Source organism: Chrysemys picta, chromosome 2, assembly GCF_011386835.1.
Source record: "Chrysemys picta bellii isolate R12L10 chromosome 2, ASM1138683v2, whole genome shotgun sequence".
Classification (NCBI taxonomy): Eukaryota; Metazoa; Chordata; order Testudines; family Emydidae; genus Chrysemys; species Chrysemys picta.
In genome coordinates this window covers 224,186,435-224,207,188 of record NC_088792.1, presented here as the reverse complement: position 1 = coordinate 224,207,188, position 20,754 = coordinate 224,186,435, and positions in this window count along the sequence as shown.

The following is a 20,754-nucleotide window of genomic DNA, read 5'->3' as shown; positions in this document are numbered from 1 at the left end:
GAAAGACTGTCATATTTGAGTATAAGGCTACATCTACACTACCCGCCTGAATTGGCGGGTAGAAATCGATCTCTCGGGGATCGAATTATTGCATCTCGTCGGGACGCGACAATCGATCCCAGAATCGACTCTTGTACTCCACCAGCGGAGGTAGAAGTAAGCGCCGTCAACGGGGGAGCCGCGGAGGTCGATTTGCCCCCGTCCTCACAGCGGGGTAAGTCGGCTTCAATACATCGAAGCGTAGCTGAATTTGCGTATCTTAAATCGACACCCCCACCCCACCCCCGTAGTGAGGACGTAGCCTCAGAGTGGTAGCCATGTTAGTCTGGATCTGTAAAAAGTGATAAAGAGTCCTGTGGCACCTTATAGACTAACAGACATATTGGAGCATAAGCTTTCGTGGGTGAATACCCACTTCGTCAGACGCATGTAATGGAAATTTCCAGAGGCAGGTATAAATATGCAGGCAAGAATCAGTCTAGAGATAACGAAGTTAGTTCAATCAGGGAGGATGAGGCTCTCTTCTAGAAGTTGAGGTGTGAACACCCAGGGAGGAGAAACTGCTTTTGTAGTTGGCTAGCCATTCACAGTCTTTGTTTAATCCTGAGCTGATGGGGTCAAATTTGCAAATGAACTGAAGTTCAGCAGTTTCTCTTTGAACTCTGGTCCTGAAGTTTTTTTGCTGCAGGATGGCTACCTTTAAATCTGCTATTGTGTGTCCAGGGAGGTTGAAGTGTTCTTCTACAGGTTTTTGTATATTGCCATTCCTAATATCTGACTTGTGTCCATTTATCCTTTTACGTAGGGATTGTACAGTTTGACTGATGTACATAGCAGAGAGGCATTGCTGGCACATGATGGCATATATGACATTGGTGGACGTGCAGGTGAATGAACCGGTGATGTGGCTGATCTGGTTACATCCTGTGATGGTGTCACTGGTGTAAATATGTGGGCAGAGTTGGCATCGAGGTTTGTTGCATGGACTGGTTCCTGAGTTAGAGTTACTATGGTGTGGTGTGTGGTTGCTGGTGAGAATATGCTTAAGGTTGGCGGGTTATCTGTGGGCGAGGACTAGCCTGCCTCCCAAGGCCTGTGAAAGTGAGGGATCGTTGTCCAGGATGGGTTATAGATCACTGATGATGCGTTGGAGAGGTTTTAGCTGAGGACTGTAGGTGATGGCCAGTAGAGTTCTGTTGGTTTCTTTCTTGGGCTTGTCTTACAGCAGGAAGCTTCTGGGTACACGTCTGGCTCTGCTGATTTGTTTCCTTATTTCCTTGTGCGGGTATCGTAGTTTTCAGAATGCTTGAAGATCTTGTAGGTGTTGGTCTCTGTCTGAGGGGTTGGAGCAAATGCAGTTGTACCTCAGCGCTTGGCTGTAGACGATGGATCGTGTGGTGTGTCCAGGATGGAAGCTGGAGACATGAAGGTAGGTATAGCAGTTGGTGGGTTTTCGGTATAGGGTGGTGGTAACTTGACCGTCACTTATTTGTACCATGGTGTCTAGGAAGTGAACCTCCCGTGTAGATTGGTCCAGGCTGAGGTTGATGGTGGGGTGGAAGATGTTGAAATCATGATGGAATTCTTCCAGAGTCTCCTTCCCATGGGTCCAGATGGTGATGTCCTCAATGTAGCGTAGGTAGAGAATGGGTGTGAGTGGACGAGAGCTGAGAAAGCGTTGTTCCAGATCAGCCAAAAAATGTTGACATATTGTGGGGCCATGTGGGTGCCCATAGCAGTACCACTGGTCTGGAGGTATATATTGTCACCAAATTTGAAATAATTGTGCGTGATGATAAAGTCACAGAGCTCAGTAACCAGTTGTGCTGTGGCATCATCAGGGATATTGTTCCTGACAGCTTGTATTCCATCTGTGTGTGGGATGTTTGTGTAGAGAGCCTCCACATCCATGGTGGCTAGGATGGTATTGTCTGGAAGATCACCAATACATTGTAGTTTTCTCAGGAAATCAGTGGTGTCACGGAGATAGCTGGGAGTGCTGGTTGCATAGGGTCTGAGTAGAGAGTCTACATATCTGGATAGTCCTTCAGTGAGAGTGCCAATTCCAGAGATGATGGGGCGTCCAGGATTTCCAGGTTTGTGGATCTTGGGTAGTAGATACCTTTAGAGCCCCGTCTGGGGTTATTCTATGTTGATTTGTTCCTGTGTTAGTGTAGGGAGTGTCCTGAGTAGACGCAGTTCATTTGCAAATTTGACACCATCAGCTCAGGATTAAACAAAGACTGTGAATGGCTAGCCAACTACAAAAGCAGTTTCTCCTCCTTTGGTGTTCACACCTCAACTTCTAGAAGAGGGCCTCATCCTCCCTGATTGAACTAACCTCGTTATCCTGATTCTTGCCTGCATATTTATACCTGCCTCTGGAAATTTCCACTACATGCGTCTGACAAAGTGGGTATTCACCCACGAAAGCTTATGCTCCAATACGTCTATTAGTCTATAAGGTGCCACAGGACGCTTTGTCGCTTTGTCATATTTGAGGAGTCAGTGTTCATTTTCCAGAATAGATTTTATGTTTTGATGGCCTGGATGTCACTGGTAAGACTCCCATAGACTTTGGATTAAGCCCCCAGACTGTAAACATTTATATAAGGTGTGAAAAAAGGGGATAGTGATATTATTATTGTCCACATTATGTTGCTTTATGGGCAGGGAACAAAAAGAAGGAACGTACTGGACAATATAGAACCTGAATACAGGCACACACACAAAAAATTGAAAAGGTCTGTCTAAGGTCTTATATCGCCCCTCTATCACCAGAACATCTGAGGGCCTTCTGCGGGTGTCCTTGAATATGGAAAACTGAATAACACATAGGATATTAGTGATAGTACCATATGTGGAATAGGAAAAGCAATAATTTGAGGGAGATCACTTAGACTGGCTAGTCCTTTAATTTAAAAAGGAGGGAAAATCATTGTATTGAACAAAAGTGCAAAGATTGAAAGGTCTTCATAAGAGTACAGGCAGTCAGAAGCAATGCAGAGCACTTGGAAATGTAAGGACGACAGTTAAAACATGCTATTAAATGAAAGGCAGAGTGGAAAATAAAATTGGCTTAAAGAACCTCTCATAAAGAGGTCAGCAAATCTGATGAAGTACTTGCATATCTCAATTTGTGGATTGGGCTTCAATAAAAGGGTACATTAAAATGTATGGGTTTGGAGAGCGGGAGACTGAGCTAGGGGTTTGAAATCTGAGTCCAACAGTGCCAACAAGTGGAAACGTTTTTTCCTGTAGAAATTCCACCATTTGCATGGTTAATGGTTGCATTATTTCTCCTAGTTTTATTTTTAATTGAAGAATTATCAAGTAGTTTAGGTCCAGATTGTTAGCCTGTTTTATAATCAATCAGTTTTCATAGTCTGATAGAAAATGTCTTCTGGATTTCAATTTAAAAAAAAATCCAGTCTTTCCCCAAGATTTCTTTTTCTTCCTCCTCTTTTAATACGAAAGATAAGAGGCAAGAGCAATGTATTTTGGCATTTTTTTTCTTCCATGGCAAAAATTTTGGTGTGGCTATCTTAGAGGAGGCCATCGAGCTAACAAAAAGCACAAGATCATTTACAAATACTATTCCTAAATGTGCTGTTGATATGACAGAGGAGATATTTGACAAGCAAGAAAACAGAAAAGAGAAAAATAATCTAGTAAAGAAATGTTATTTTCAAGCTTGAACACTATGGGGATAACATACACACACACACTTGCATGGATATTCTGCAGTGACTATCAGACAGATTTTTTTTTTCTAGGTAAAAATCGGTAGTGGTGGGGAGTGAATCTATTTAGCTGTTTTTAAAAGGTTAGGAGTATAAACAGTTAGTTTTCCAGCTGTTAATTTGTACTCCCATTACTCTAAAATGGCTTTGATTATTTTTAATGGAAATTTGCAGCCTACTAGTTCATATTCTGGACCAATGCTCTAAGAAGTTAAAATGACTCCATTTTTAAATACTTCAGGGAGGAAAAAAATCTATATATTGACTCAATCTCTTTTTGAACATCAGACAGACTAAAATTATATACACTCTACGTGGTTAAAGCAGGAAAAGTTGGCGTCTTTCCCACAGACAATGGTGGGACTAATCCACAGCCTTTTAGATCTCATTGTGTTGAAATGTTCCTAATGCACATCATTATTTCACCTTGTTAATTCTAGTTACCTTTGTACCACTGCTCCCTAATAGAAAAATGCTTACCGGGACCGTCCCTAGTTCTGAGGTTTGAGAAAAAGCTAGCTTCTTGGTTAGATTGTGATTTTGTGGGTACGTTTAATATTGGATTCAACTTCCCCCATCTTTTTTGTTGGCCAGGAATTCTTCATTGTTTATTTCTTCCCGCTCCAAAGTGAGTGGATAGCCTGTTGGTTATCTGAAGCAATCCCTCCAGCACCGGCAGCCAGCTTTAAAAGCTCTTGCCATGAGCTAGGCTTTGGTGGCATGGCACTAGTGAAATAGACCTAAAGAAAGAGGAAGCTGCCTGCACATGTCCTACAGTACATACAACTTGCCTTTTTCTAGGCATGTCAGATTAACTGAAGAGTCTTTGGTAGAACAGGGATACCATAAAAAAAATTGATGCCACACCTGGGATCCATTAGAAACTAAGGAGTGGATCCAGGCATTTCTTGGTTCACATGAATATAATTCTAAGAAACAGAGGAAACTAGCTGTATCCAAGGGGTATTCATATGTCACTCATGATGTGCATAAGAAGATGTAAGCAGGGTCTGAGTGAGTTTTCCCTGACATCCTTGAGCTAGGGCGGTGGTAATGTGTGAAAGGACTTCAGGAACAGACCATATTTGCATAAACACTCCTAAATAGCTTAGATATGCACGAGAGAGAGCTGCTTTGCCAAAGTGATCAATTTTGGCTGGTATTGAGTTACAAGTAACTTTAGTGTTGAGTGCAGGGGTAATGAAATGTTATCCTTATTTTTATGAGTAAAGGACAGCAGGACAGGCTGAGGGGGAATCCCTCAGCCTGTCCTGACTGAGGGATTCCCCCTAAAGAGAACCTCACTCGCTAAGCAAGGGCCGTAGGGATGCCAAATCCCAGAGAGAGTGTGGGTACAGCTGTTCCTCCTAGTGGTATGGGCTCTGTCTAAGGAGTCTTAAGGTACATCTACACTACCCATCTACTAGTGTAGATGGGATAAAATCGATTCCCCGATCGCTCTGCCATCGACTCCGGAACTCCACCGCTGCGAGAGGCGGAAGCAGAGTCGACGGGGGAGCGGCAGTGGTCAGCTCACTGCCGTCCTCACGGCCAGGTAAATCGACCTAGATATGCCGACTTCAGGTACGCTATTCTCCCTTCCCCCCCCCCCCCCCCAGTGTAGACCTAACCCTAGACACCATTTGACTCTCCCCTTTCCACTGTTTAAAGACAGAGCTAGTGAGACTCAATTGAGAGTCCTTGTTTTATTCAGTGATCAGTAGAGTTGAAGTCACTGGCAACCAAGTGACAGTGAGTCTTAGACCTGCTGTGGGACAGTGTTGCAATGAAACAGCCTGCACTAGCAGTGAGGTTCCCCACTACCCTCTGAAATCACCGAGAGCTGGGTTAAGTAGTGGCACCTCACAACATGCTGTTGCAGCAGCGAGAGAGCAGAAGCAGAGTGTGGTGGTAGAGTGAACGGCACAGCTGCTGAGGCATCGCTCAACACTCTATGGTGGGAGGTCAAGTGACTGTACCTCTGAACTCTGGGTCTTCACTGACCAAGGACAGCAACTGTGAGTGGGGTTCAGTGGAGGGAGAGGGGAGTAATATGTTAAAGGAACATCTGTTGTTGGAGTTTCACATTGCAAAGTGAGAAACTGAGGCAAAGGACACTGCCCAATGTACTCTGAGGTGGGTGATTTCACATGATCATGTGCTTTCAAATCGTGTTTGTGATGTTTTTCCAAGTTAATGCTGGGTTCCTTTTTATTAAAGAAGTTCTCTTTACTATACACAGACTCAGTGCTTGCAACTGGGGGAGTATTGCCTCTTAGAGGTAGGGGTGTGTGTGTAATTTTTCCAGAATACTAGGTGAGGGCTCAAGCAGGTTCTGTTTGTATTGTAAAGATGAACCCCTAGATATTGAACCTTGCCTTTGTTGCTCCACCTGGCAGAAGGGTTACAAAGATAAAAAGAACTCCTTATTTTCCAGTTTGAGGCCTTTGTCGAAGATGTGTGACTTATTCGTACTCCAAGAGGTACTTGAGCAACTAAATTAATGTCTGCTATACATAGGTTTCTAACTGGCAAATATGCTGACTCGCTCTCTCTGTGGATTATATTTTAAAGTTAGATTCAATTCATTCCAGCTTTCCACAAAGAGGTCACACATTACACACTACTGGGATGAAATTATTGGCATAACCAACTAGCAGATTTCCTGCCCTCCTTTTGGTAAATCTGTTTACTCATTATAAAAAGAGAAACTCAAAGGATCAAATATTCAAAAGTGTAACCGGGGTGTCCACAAACGCACTGTGCAAAACCCCACATATGCCAAGGGCAGATATAAAATTATGGGGAGCACTGATATTGGTGTACATGCAGCTGTGGGGTTTCATGGCCAGACATGCATTTTTTTGAGCATAAAATGTTTGAGCCCCTCTTTGAAAACTTGTCATATGCATTATATACATTTCAAATAAACTAAAACCTCTTGGCTAATCTAGTTTGCCTAAGTTTTTCCAATTCTACTGCTTCTGCTAAAAGTGAACAGATAATATTACTGTGAGCCAGATTCTCTGCTGAACACAGAGGTGGCATCAAGGAGCCATTCTTTGGCCTGGGAACTGCTCTAATTTGTACCAGCAGGCAAAGGACCCTAAAGGACTATATTCCAACTTACTATAGTCAAGGCACAGCTCCGACCACTACTCCTCCCTACCTCTTGACTTCCCATCAAAGCCATTTGGCAGAGGGCTTCAGGGAGGTTGGCATAGGAGCTGGCTAGCATGACTACACCCACGAGAGACTCCCCTAACATGGATGATATCCCCAGCAAAGGAGCTAGGGCTAGATTCCATCCTTTTTGGGTCTCAGGAGGAACTTGAATGGGGTAGAGCAGGCCAGAGAATCTAGCCCCACTTGTTTTCATAGTTCTTGGTTTCATAAATACTGCAGTCAGACGGTTAGTCTTCCCCTCAACTGTGGATTTAGGCTGGAAAGAACATTTTAAAAGTTATGAATATTTTCACTCTTCTCAAGGATTTCTAAATGCTTTTTATTAAATGTACATTGATTTGAATGTAGACTATAGGACTCATCAACAGCTGACATTTTCTCCAGTTTATTATAACAAACACCCTGATTAGTCAGAAAAATAACAGGTGTCTGTGTCTCGTAATCTGCAGCCTACTGTTCAGGGTAAATATCTGCTTGGCTGAGTTATAACGTAACAGAGGAAAACTGTCAAAGAATCCCAGAAATTCTGTCACGGGTTAGACTGGTGGATTGTTACACACTTTTCTTTCTTTCTTTCTTTCTTTCTTTCTTTCTTTCTTTCTTTCTTTCTTTCTTTCTTTCTTTCTTTCTTTCTTTCTTTCTTTCTTTCTTTCTTTCTTTCTTTTGGTTTAAAGTCCGAGGCCTTTGAAAATGTGCAGATTGCTCAGACAGTCAGAGATGATGTCCCGTAGCTCAGTGATGTTCCTTAAAGCCTCGTTATGCTTTCCCACCGTCTTTGCATAAATGCAAAATGCTGTCAAGGATAGACGTAACCAGACCTCTGAAATAGTTGCACGCCTTGAAGTGTCAAATCAGTATCTGTCAAGCATGCTGAGGGGGTTACTGAGCAACAACCAGTGGATCTGTCAAGCTCATGATCAGAGGAATAGTTCACAACTCTCCCACTGCAGTAGAAGACATTTATTACTAGTAGTGACAGCTACTGTTAAACAGCACTGACAACCAAGGAACTGCCAAGTGACAGTTGTTGCACTAAGTGGTAGGGCCGCCTTCTGCACCTCACATGTGGCTCAGAATTCTTTAAAGTTTTTGCTAGTAAATAGACAGTTGACCACACAAGCAGCTCACGACCATGTCTGCTGCAAGACAGAAGGCTAAGGAAGCAGATCCTGGGTGTTCCTCCATGCCACCGCCACATCTGTTTGTGTTACTTAATTTAACTATCTTTGTGAGAGAGGAAAAAAGGCTGAATGAAAACATCTGTATCAGATGATCTTATGACTAGACTGTATAACCTCACATGTCACACACCCTGTTAGATTAGCCATTTTCAAAAAGATCCAGGTTGACCCTATTCCTGTGACTCAGCAGGACCATACTTAGTGGGCCAAACTCTTCACTGGTTTAACTCATACATTATAGCAGAGTTTCAACAGGGATGAAGCTGGACTACTGTGGCTCCTTTATTTTGTTCTTTTCCCCTCCACTTTCTTCTTCTGCACATGCCAACCTTGCTTCCTCAGGTTTCAGGCTCTGTTTTCCTTCAAATTAACTTTTCTTTCCCCTCATCCCATCCTCCTCAACCTTTTACCTCTCTGTGACAATTGATTCCTTCCCCCCTGGTCCACTTCCTCCTCACACCATTTTTCTCCTGGGTGGCCTTTGTGCCACATAATCTACTTTGGCCCTCCTCCAGGCCACTTCCTAAATAAGTTTTCCTTTCTCCCTTTCCATATTCAACCTTCATTCATCCCTTTTGCCCCCACTTGCCATCAATCAGCAGCCGATATGCTCCACTTAGCCCCAAGCTAGAACCAAAGTGGGTCCCATACAAGGCTTCTGATCAGGGTGTCACTAATGCACCATGTGCTGCAATTGCTCATTGGCTCCTTCTAATACCCACTAGTCACCCACTTTACAGTAGGAGCAGAAGTTACGTTGACTCCTAGCTGACCTGCAGGTTGGACATGTGGAGAAATCTATCATGCAGCAACAGCACCCCATATGGTAAGAGCCACAAACAGGATGTTTGGTGTGAAGTCACGCCTCTAATCAGGCCCTGCTACTGTGGTCAGCCTGTGCATAGCACATGTCCCACCATGTGCAAACTCCACCCAGCTCTTTAGGGTCTGAAAAACATTTTTGGAAACATGATCTTGATTTCCAAAGTTGCGCTTTAGTAAATGATTAAATTCATTGTTCTAATAAGGAAATGTTAGTTATGTTTTCATACAAGTGTACAATTAAGGTACAGCATATGAAAAGGGACACCATTAATTACAGGGGTTTAAACTTTTGCTGTGGTCAGTTCCTGCCAGAGCAAAATATCTGTGTTGCACTTAAAGACTGAACGCCAAGCAACTATACCCTTGCTTTAGTCAACAAAGCATGGGTCCTTGAATGGAATTACTAATTGTAGTTTTGGCAAGAGTCCAGTATTGACTAATTCTAGTGATCACACAGCTATGGTAATTTAGAATTATATCCTGTAAGGCATGCAAACAAGGTTAGCACTATTTGTTTAAATAAAGGTCAAGATGTACCTAATGAGAGTGTTTGCTATATTTAAATTCTTGGGTGATTTTTTTTCCCCAAAGTTTTTGTGACTTTTGTACTTCTGAATGAGAAAGTATGGGTAAGTGGTTAGTGGACAAGCCTAGGATTTTAGAGACCTGGGTTCAAGTCCCTGCTCTACCCCAGACTTCCTTTATGAGGTTGGGCAAATCACTGAGCCTGCCTGTGCCGTAGTTCCCCATCTGTGAAATGGGGATAATAACACTTCTCTACCTCACACAGGTGTGTGAGGATAATTACATTAAAGATTCTGAAGGGCTTTGAGAGCTGCTGATAGAAGTGCTATATGGGAGCTAGGTATTTTATTATTAATGATGTTGACCTGTTTGAACCTTAGGAGGCGGTGGAGGGAGGGCCCACAGAAATTAGGATGGGGTCCAGAGTCTAGCAAGGGAGAGAATAAAGAGAGCTCAGAGGAAGAGAAGAGCTGGGCTCAGCTGAGAGCTTAAGGGAGGAAATGCCCCTGAAGGAGAGAGTGGTGAGTTCCCTGCTTGAGCAGTGGAGCCAGATCAGAGTGGTGAAGGCAGTCAGGAGGTCATCCACAAACTTCCCCAGGCCAGAGAGCCCTGGCCAGAAAGTGCTGACAGCTGAGACCAGCAGAAGGAAATGCCTGCTGGCTGGGGGCCAGAGAGGGCTGAAGGCTGGGCAAATGATGGAGGGCTGATCCTGCTGATGTCTCCAGGCAGGAACTGGAATCCTAAAAACAGTGAAGGAAACAGGGCCGAGCAAGATCGAGGGACTAGAGTGAGGCTGGAGACTGGGAAGGTTGTACTGAGTTTATTTGAAGAATGAAGAGGGAAACTGAGGCAAGGAGCCACTTTCAGGGCTGCCCTGGAGCCACAAGGGAGTGCCTGGGAGGAGGCCATGTGTTTACAGGGGACAACAAATGAAACACACAGGAATGGGAATGCAGGTCGTAAATTCAAAATGAGGTTATTGGATGGAGATACCAAGCAGAGAACCCCAAACAGAACTCACTGCTCCATGAAGGAGTCCAATCAGTTAGTGGACGCTGGCCAGAGGAACTTTGCCTGGATACACAAGAGTTGCAGAGCTTCCTCCTCCTAAACTGATGGTGATATGTCCATCTTGGTGGCCTGTGCCAGGAGGAGCAATCATGACTTTGTGGTACATAGATGAGGGGTGCTTCAATGAAGACATGGGGAAAAGAGCACCTAGAACCTCAGCAGGAGGTTCTAGAGGAGCTGCAACATAGTGCACTGGTGACAAGCATATGCCAGGGTCTCCATCAGTCTAAGAAAAGGAGAGGTTTGGGGGACATCTGAACCACACCAGCCACATGCCCATGTTCCTCACTGCATGCAGGAGCTGCTAACTAATATCCCTAGCTCGCTGAGGTACCGGGGTGGAATAGAGGATGGCGCACCAAGGTTCCTCACCCTCGCAGGTGGTAGAACATCCCACCACTTGATATCCGGGCAGGACATGAAGACAAGGAAATGCACTGCCTGGGGTGTGAGCACCCAGAGATGGTATCTAGGTATGGTGCAGACTATCATTAAGCTGGCTGGGATGGTCAGGAGGGATCATGGCACAGGGCTGGCAGGAAGCACTTTCTTGCAGGACTCACTTGTGAAAAGCAGGAGAGGTACGGCAGTTTTCATCTCTGGAGCACACGATGTGGTACATGGGGTGAGTGGACAACCCCATGCACTGGGCAAGCACCATAGGGTCCACCTAGTCCTGCCTGCCAGAGACCTGGAGGTCTCTCATTAAAGTAACATCAGCAAGGACCAACATCTGGTGCACTAAGACAACCTCCACCACCTGTGCAGGAAGTTGGGTCTTCCTCCCAGTAGCCATCATGCACTTGGTTGTTGAATTGGCCTACATGCTTACAGGGACACCTGCAAGTCTGCTTTTCAGAGCACCAGTCCCACCATCCTCTTGCAGAGGAAATGGATAAAGGGCTCAATGGTGATAGCATAGAGTTCTCCAGACAAGGGGCAGGCCTGGTGCACTCCTACACCAATGCTAACAGGCTTCGTCAGGGACTAGTTGAGCTTGACTGGACACTCTGCAGAAGTGAACAGCACCTGGAAGAATTCCACAAAATGGAAGGAAAATCTTAATACCCATTTATGAATGATGTTGGATTAACAGCCCTGGAGAGCGAAGCTCCAAGCTTCTCCACTGAGATGCCTCATGTTGGGGCCATCTCTTGGAACAAATCTCTCTGCTTAGACTGTTAACAAAGCTGCCAGTCATGATGGTGGTTTGCATTGACCTCTGGGACCTGGGCAGTGACAGTTTATTTCACATAAGCCAACCAACCATCAGGTGGTAATAACTGTTTGTTAACTGGACTAAGCAGTAGCCCTAGCAGTGTATATGCTATCATATATGTTACGCTAAAACAATTCACAAAATTCTGAAGGCATAAACACCTGAAGTTCTGTGTATACACCTCTACCCCGATATAACGCTGTCCTCAGTAGCCAAAAAATCTTACCGCATTATAGGTGAAACCGCATCATATTGAACTTGCTTTGATCCGCCGGAGTGTGCAGCCCCGCCCCCTCGGAGCACTGCTTTACCGCGTGATATCCGATTTCGTATTATATCGGGTCGCGTTATATCGGGGTAGAGATGTACTGCATGCATGATGTGCTTCTGTATATTCTAGGTGCACTGAAGAATGGTGCCTTTCTAGAAGAAATGTAATAGCTGTGAGAAGCCCATCACACCATACGCTTTTTTTTTTAAATAATCTGCATTGTGTGTGACATGCATGACAATTTTTAGAAGCTTTTTTCCCTTAAGGAACAAGGAAACATGCTTATTTTTTGTGAGCCAATTAGATTACTTTCAGGTCACCACTGCATACAAGCAGCCTGAATCTTTTGTTCATAAACACATTCCTAAACCAGTTTTGTTAGAATTATATGTATATGCATCCGAAGAAGTGGGCTGTAGTCCACGAAAGCTTATGCTCTAATAAATTTGTTAGTCTCTAAGGTGCCACAAGTCCTCCTGTTCTTCTTTTTGCGGATACAGACTAACACGGCTGCTACTCTGAAACTTTTCAGTTTTGTTAGGTGCTCTCTGATGTATAAAGAGAATTAATGATTTGTGTGATTAGACCTATTAAATGATGAGAGCATAATGAAAGTGCCAGTACAGTAACCAATAAAACATTCACAGCCAGCTGGATAAGTAATCTTATGAAAAAATACCATCTGAAATAGGGTACAAGTTTTTCCTTTAGTGTCTTTCACAAGACTTTACAGAACTAACACAGAGGGTTAAGAATAGTGTGAGGAAAAATTAAGAGGGAAAAGAAAGGTAAATCTTAAGATGAGGTTTGAAGACAAACGGAGATAATGAAGCTGACAAGGCTGTCCCAGATAGAAGAAGACTGTGACACAATATGAGCGGACTGGATGGAGGTTGGTGGTAGATGAACAAAGGGAACGAGAAGAAGAGCAGAGAGGGGAAAAGTCTCTGAGGGAGGCTGCACTAAGGCCAGAAGGAAATTCCTCAGTGGATCTTCTCTTGTTAGTGAGAAGTTAGGAAACCAATATCACTCATTCAAGATCAGGGCCGGCTCTACCATTTTTGCCGCCCTAAGCAAAAAAAAAAAAAAGCTGCTCGGATTGCCACCCGAACTCCCGAAGAAAAGAAAAAAAGCCGCTCGGACTGTGCCACCCCAAGAATGGATGGAATGCCGCCCCTTAGCATGTGCCGCCCCAGGCACATGCTTCCTCTGCCGGTGCCTGGAGCCGGTCCTGCTCAAGATAATCTGTTTAAAACTCCTTCTCCACATATCGTTTATTACTGCGGTAGGACCTTGATGTCTCAGTCAGGAGTCAGGGCCCCATTGTACTAGACACTGTACAAACAATAAAAACAAAGAATCCCTTCCCCAGAGAACTCCTGGTCTAGGGATATGACAATAGATGGCAAGAGAGAGCTCATTCAGACCACTGGCTTACAAGCGGCCTAACCAATGCCCATGAGTAGTGACTTGTCGGCATCATGGCAGAGGTAGGTGGTAGCTTGGCAAACAGTTAACAAATCAGCAGCTATTGATATGATGGTATTTTTGCATGAATCCTCCCCCCAAGATTCAAGATAAAACAGCCACTTATCAATAAAGGCCAACAGATAGAAACACACATTACACACAACATCTCTCCCTGGACGTACTGGGAAACAATCATTCCCACCTATTGATACTGTTTCCTGTAACTCAAAGGTGGGCACAACACCACTTGAGAGAGGAAGCATTTAAACTGCATATTAAGATGACAAATTCCTGGTGTTCTTTGACAGTAACATTCACAGCAGTGATATAAGTAGATGGCATGGAGGAAAACCTTTATAGTTAGACACTCTTCTGTAATTGCCCCTCTTAAGTCACCATTTTATTTATGAGACAGCTTATCTAATTTTTTGACATTGTGTTATACATAAATGAAAGCTACTTGTGCCTCAAATCTATTACAAAAATCTCTGACTAGATCATCATCTGCCTGATGCCAGTTATTTTCTGCAAGGCCTTGAGGAAATACTGGTAGCTGGATTTCTGTTGATGTGAAGTTCAAAACTATTTGTATTTGCAGTCGGTTTGGAATGAGGAAGATACTTTCTTGTCATGGTGTTTTGATATTTTTCTCCTTCCTCTGTTATGTATACATAAACCAGGTATGTGGATGAAATTCTTAGAGTTTGCTCTTTCCCCCCTACCCCTATTGGGTGCATGAGACAATATCTTGTTTAACAGCATCCAGAGAAAGGCTTACATAGATGGAAAACTCTAACATCCCCTTCACAGAATCTCCTGTAGATTCTCCCACTGGGGTAGGGATTCTCTTCCTTACACAGAAGAAACAAGGAGCTTAGCTTCTAAAGGGACCTCTCAAGGTCTCTTTCAAGTCCTACATTTCTACGATTCTATAAATCCATGGATTCCCCCCAAACACACACATTTGACAAGATCTGCGAGGGGCTGAATCATTGGCATAGACCAGTGGCTCTCAAACTTTAGTACTAGTGACTCCTTTCACACAGCAAGCCTCTGAGTGTGACCCCCCCCTTATAAATATACAAAAAATGTTTTTAATTTAACACAATTATAAATGCTGGAGGCAAAGCGGGGCTTGGGGTGGAGGCTGACAGCTTGTGACCCCCCCCCCATGTAATAACCTTGCAACCCCCTGAGGGGTCCCAACCCCCAGTTTGAGAACCCCTGGCACAGACATCTTATACATCCACATGTCCTCAGGGGCCCTCTGATCTCTTATTGGTTCCTTGCCAGCAGAACTCCAGGAAAGACATACAGCTGCGGACTCCCTCCCCTTTGCTTGTCTCTGAAATCTCTTCCACAGTTCAGCAGGAGGGGAGGGCACAGAAAAGTGAACACAGCCTCTCTCATCTCCCTCCCGTTGCATTTGTCTTTGGATTCTCCGTTGCTTGCCAGGGAGATACCACATATAAATGTCCTTGTCCCCACACTACACACATGCACATTCCCGGAGTGCGCTGCATGGGTGCAGGGACTGGGGTGGTATAGCCACATTACAGGGTTGACTGACCTCCTCCTCCTGCGAGGAGATTCAAGTGGAGAAGGGTGCACAATCCTGGGGCGGGGGTGTGATTCCCTTGCCCTCATCTCTGCATTGATTCACTATTTGTGTTACTTTTTTTTTTTAAGTGTTATAAGTTAAAGAAAAACTGTACAACAGCTACAGGATGTCCTGTGCATTTATCTAGCTAGGCAGGCGCATGACTCACCCAAAAAATTTGATGATCGGAAACTATTGTGTATGTTTCCTTTTAAAATTTCTTCCTGAAAATATGAAGTATTCAAGTTTTAAAATACAAAACTTTGCTAACTGGAGAAGTCCTAAAGCTAATGCGGTATGAGAAAAGAATAAGGGAACTTACTATGTCTTGAACAACATACTTTATGATAACCCAGAATAATATCGCTTGACATGACATGCATCTGTGTCTTCCAAAACCCCAGTTACATGCATCGTCTGAAAGCAAACTATGATGTCCAGCTTGGGGCGGGGGGGGGGGGGGGGAGAGAAACAAAAACATTGACCAAGAATGTACTCTTTGTCTGTAACTTAAAGGGTTAACCTGCTCTTTGTTTTAATAGAGTTTATTTTTTAAAGAAGAAAATGAATACGGCAGTGGGTAATACCCACATTGATAGAATTGTAAGCAAGTCTAAACTCCTTTGCAATTGCATTCAGAGGAAAACTAATGGACGGGCACCTAGTAGTGAGCAACAAAGCTGAAGAATTCTAGCCAGAGGTTTGAGGGAGATTGTACAGGACTGCAGGAAGATGGGGATTTTGTTTCTTCTCTCCTCCCTCCTCCACCTTTTTCTGCATCCCCCTCCAACCCTATCCACCCCCCTGTTTTTCTCTCCCCTCCCATCTGGCTGCTGGTGCGGGAATGCTACACACCTGCAGACTGTCACCCTTCATCAATGCAATCATCAGCTGTTCCTGCTCTGCCTCACACAGACAGTATATACTGCAGGGAGCCTTGTTAAATTCTACCACAGTAAAGAAGGATGGATTGGGGCTGATTTCCTGGCCTCTGATGTAGTAGCTACTACTAAATCATCTCTTGCAGACATAACTTATCTCTAAAAAGGGACAAAGAGTCCTGTGGCACCTTATAGACTAACAGAAGTATTGGAGCATAAGCTTTCGTGGGTGAATACCCACTTCGTGACGTCAGACGCACATGTCACCCACGAAAGCTTATGCTCCGATACTTCGGTTAGTCTATAAGGTGCCACAGGACTCTTTGTCGCTTTTTACAGATCCAGACTAACACAGCTATCCCTCTGATAAATAACTTATTTCTGTGGCTCAATCCCGCCCCCCTCACCCCTGCAGACATTTCTGAAGAACAAGTAATCCACTTTGGAATCCACTTTTATTGGCCCCTTTAAATGTGTGCACACATATCTGCTATGTGGTGCAAGCTAGTGGATTCCAAAGGCATACTCGCTCTTCATGGGTGCCTAAAGTCAGGATCATTTTGGAAAATTTTCACCTCAGTACAATTTTTAGGGACTAAGTATAAACATCTCCTGCTGACATGTGTAATTTAAGTATGTTCGCTCAGTGGTATTGTTTCCTTCTTTGGTTGTGGTCACGAAAAAGTATTTTTGTTTAAATGGGAAAGAAACAATAATGAATGATTTCCTAGTCCCTCTCATTCCCTCATGAAAGCACCTGCAACCTGGGGACCGGGGGGTTATTACAGGCTAATTATTATTTGTTGTAGTTGCAGTAGCACCTAGAAGCACCAGCTAAGTCAAGATCAAGGCTCCATTGTACTAGGCACCGTATGTACACGTAGTAAGAAACAGTCCCTGTCCCAAAGAGTTTGTTATCTAAATAGACAAGACAAAGAAAATATCATTGTCCCCACTTTATGAAGAGAGGGGGGAAAAGAGAGAGAGAGAATGGAGGCAGCAAGAGATTAAGTGACTTTCCCAAAGTCAAATTAGGAGGTCTTCGGCAAAACTGAAGAGAACTCAGATCTACTTAGTCACAGTCCAATTCCTTAATCATAGGGCCATCTTTCCTCTAAGGGAGAAAGTATATGTGGAAGCCCATTATTAAAATATTGGCAACACATAATAAAGCATACAGAAGCATCTCCACACAACTCAGCTGAAGTTGTTTTCAGTCCTGTATCAGCCCATCTATCTTGTTGGGACCTTGCTAGGATGAGTATGTGACGTTGTGCAGTCTATATGGTTTTATAAAAACTTGATAATAAGTCAATATAATGTAACTGAGATAGTTTTAGAGAAAATACGGTAATAAGTGAATGTAAGTAACTGGGATATGCCTCACGCAAAAGGTCTCTTGTAAGGTATCATTACAAAGCTTATAATCTACTGAGTGTGATCATCTGATTTGTATAAATGTACCACTCTTGTATCTAAAACTAGAAATATAAAATGTAACTCTGAGGGCCTATTGTAATTGTGTAAAGTGTGGACCATTAATGATGGTTTGGAATCTTGATGACTCCCATTGTCTGCAGATGGCTGTATTTACCTGTGAGTCTTCCTGTATATGTGTGTGCTGGCAAGTGAGTAATGAAGTCTTGCAGTGACATGTGATCATGTCACCTGAACTGGAATCCATCTTTAACCTGGTGCTTTTCCAGTGAGGGGGGTGGAAACCCAGAGAGACAAAGAGTTCCCGCCTTATGCAAAAGATATATAAAGGGGGGGAAGAGAACAGAGAAGGGAGAAGCCATCATGAAGAATCCCCTAGCTACCACCTGAGCTGCAACAAGAGCTGTACCAGGGGAAAGAATTGTGCCCAGGCCTGGAAGGTGTCCAGTCTGAGAAAAACTTACTGAAACATCTCTGAGGGTGAGATTATCTGTATTTAGTTTGATTAGGCATAGATTTGCGCATTTTATTTTATTTTGCTTGGTGACTTACTTTGTTCTGTCTGTTACTACTTTGAACCACTTAAATCCTACTGTCTGTATTTAATAAAATCACTTTTTATTTAGTAATTTACTCAGAGTATGTATTAATACCTGGGGGAGCAAACAACTGTGCATATCTCTCTATCAGTGTTATAGAGGGCGAACAATTTATGAGTTTGCCCTGCATAAGCTTTATGCAGGGCAAAACGGATTTATTTGGGTTTAGACCCCATTGGGAGTTGGGCATCTGAGTGCTAAAGACAAGCGCACTACTGCGAGCTGTTTTCAGGTAAACTTGCAGCTTTGGGACAAGTGATTCAGACCCTGGGTCTGTGTCTGGAGCCAGACGGGAGTGTCTGGCTCAGCAAGACAGGGTGCTGGAGTCCTGAGCTGGCAGGGAAAACAGAAGCAGGGGTAGTCTTTGCACATCGGGTGGCAGCTCCCAAGGGGGTTTCTGTGATCCAACCCGTCACAGTGGCGTAGTCGAGCAGGGTCTGTGCACAGCTGATTGCTTTGAGATACTGGTAGTGATTTTAAGTGAGTTTTAAGTGTGGTGGCTGGAGAACAGACAAAGTGGTTACTGGTTTGTTATTTTCTGTTTGCTTATTTCGGGAAAGGGAAGTAGGGACAGAAAAAGAAGCAAAATAAGTAAGAATGAAGATCAAAAGAAGTTAAAACTACACAAGTTGCAAATTGCCCAGAAAGACTGAACAATGGGCGCTGGGAATGTCTCTGTTAACTAAGAAGCCCCTGAGCTGAGTGCATCTCAGTTTCAGTGAACTGCAGATGGGTGTGGCCCAACCTCTGTCTGTGCTGAAGCTGACTGGGGTGTCTAATTTAGCAAGACAGGAGTGGAGGGGTGCCTGTTCTGGCAGGAGGGTGTTCTCTGTGGTATCCCAGCTCATCAAGTGATGGTCTCAAGGGAAGACAAATGGAAATTGATGTACAATTTTCCTGGGGAAAGCCTGACCTGGAAAAAGAAAAGGCTGCCCACCAGCCTGGACTTAAGAGACAAAGCAATTAAGACCCAGAAGCATGACCTGGCTGTAATGGAGTGGAAGAGGTGCACAGAGACATGTATCCTGGAGCTGGAAGTTGGGGTCCTGGTGACTGCTGCGGTGGGAACAAACCCCAAGGACTCTAGCTGGAAGCAAACCCAACCTGAGTGAAAGGGGGGGGATTTTGCTGGCCAGCGAAAGGTCCCTCATAGCTGGAAGCTGTAAGTCTACAGCTGGGTCAGGGTCTCTTTCCCTTTTGGGGGACACAGGAGTGTCTGCCCCATAGGGGAGCCCAAAAACGAATTTTAGGTATACTGCCTCCGCCATGGTCAGTGTCCAAGTCTCTGGCAGTAAGTTCAGGAGGAGGGTGTGAAGTTGTGCAGTCTATATGGTTTTATAAAAACTTGATAATAAGTCAATATAATGTAACTGAGATAGTTTTAGAGAAAATACGGTAATAAGTGAATGTAAGTAACTGGGATATGCCTCACGCAAAAGGTCTCTTGTAAGGTATCATTACAAAGCTTATAATCTACTGAGTGTGATCATCTGATTTGTATAAATGTACCACTCTTGTATCTAAAACTAGAAATATAAAATGTAACTCTGAGGGCCTATTGTAATTGTGTAAAGTGTGGACCATTAATGATGGTTTGGAATCTTGATGACTCCCATTGTCTGCAGATGGCTGTATTTACCTGTGAGTCTTCCTGTATATGTGTGTGCTGGCAAGTGAGTAATGAAGTCTTGCAGTGACATGTGATCATGTCACCTGAACTGGAATCCATCTTTAACCTGGTGCTTTTCCAGTGAGGGGGGGTGGAAACCCAGAGAGACAAAGAGTTCCCGCCTTATGCAAAAGATATATAAAGGGGGGGAAGAGAACAGAGAAGGGAGAAGCCATCATGAAGAATCCCCTAGCTACCACCTGAGCTGCAACAAGAGCTGTACCAGGGGAAAGAATTGTGCCCAGGCCTGGAAGGTGTCCAGTCTGAGAAAAACTTACTGAAACATCTCTGAGGGTGAGATTATCTGTATTTAGTTTGATTAGGCATAGATTTGCGCATTTTATTTTATTTTGCTTGGTGACTTACTTTGTTCTGTCTGTTACTACTTTGAACCACTTAAATCCTACTGTCTGTATTTAATAAAATCACTTTTTATTTAGTAATTTACTCAGAGTATGTATTAATACCTGGGGGAGCAAACAACTGTGCATATCTCTCTATCAGTGTTATAGAGGGCGAACAATTTATGAGTTTGCCCTGCATAAGCTTTATGCAGGGCAAAACGGATTTATTTGGGTTTAGACCCCATTGGGAGTTGGGCATCTGAGTGCTAAAGACAAGCGCACTACTGCGAGCTGTTTTCAGGTAAACTTGCAGCTTTGGGACAAGTGATTCAGACCCTGGGTCTGTGTCTGGAGCCAGACGGGAGTGTCTGGCTCAGCAAGACAGGGTGCTGGAGTCCTGAGCTGGCAGGGAAAACAGAAGCAGGGGTAGTCTTTGCACATCGGGTGGCAGCTCCCAAGGGGGTTTCTGTGATCCAACCCGTCACAGAGTATTTTAAATATCAAGGCCCTATTGGCCCTGAATAGACATTAGAGATCACATGGCAGCTTTTGCAAGTAGGGCTGGCTGAAAATTTTCCATCTTTTTCCCCCCACGTCCCTCGACTAAACTTTTCACAAAAAAAGTCTGCTTTCCATGCAACAATTACAACTTTGGGGGAGAGGGGGAAACAAAAGACTCAGACCATTCAAAACACTGCAGCTGAAAACCAAAAACTTTTTGTTGAAAACTTCC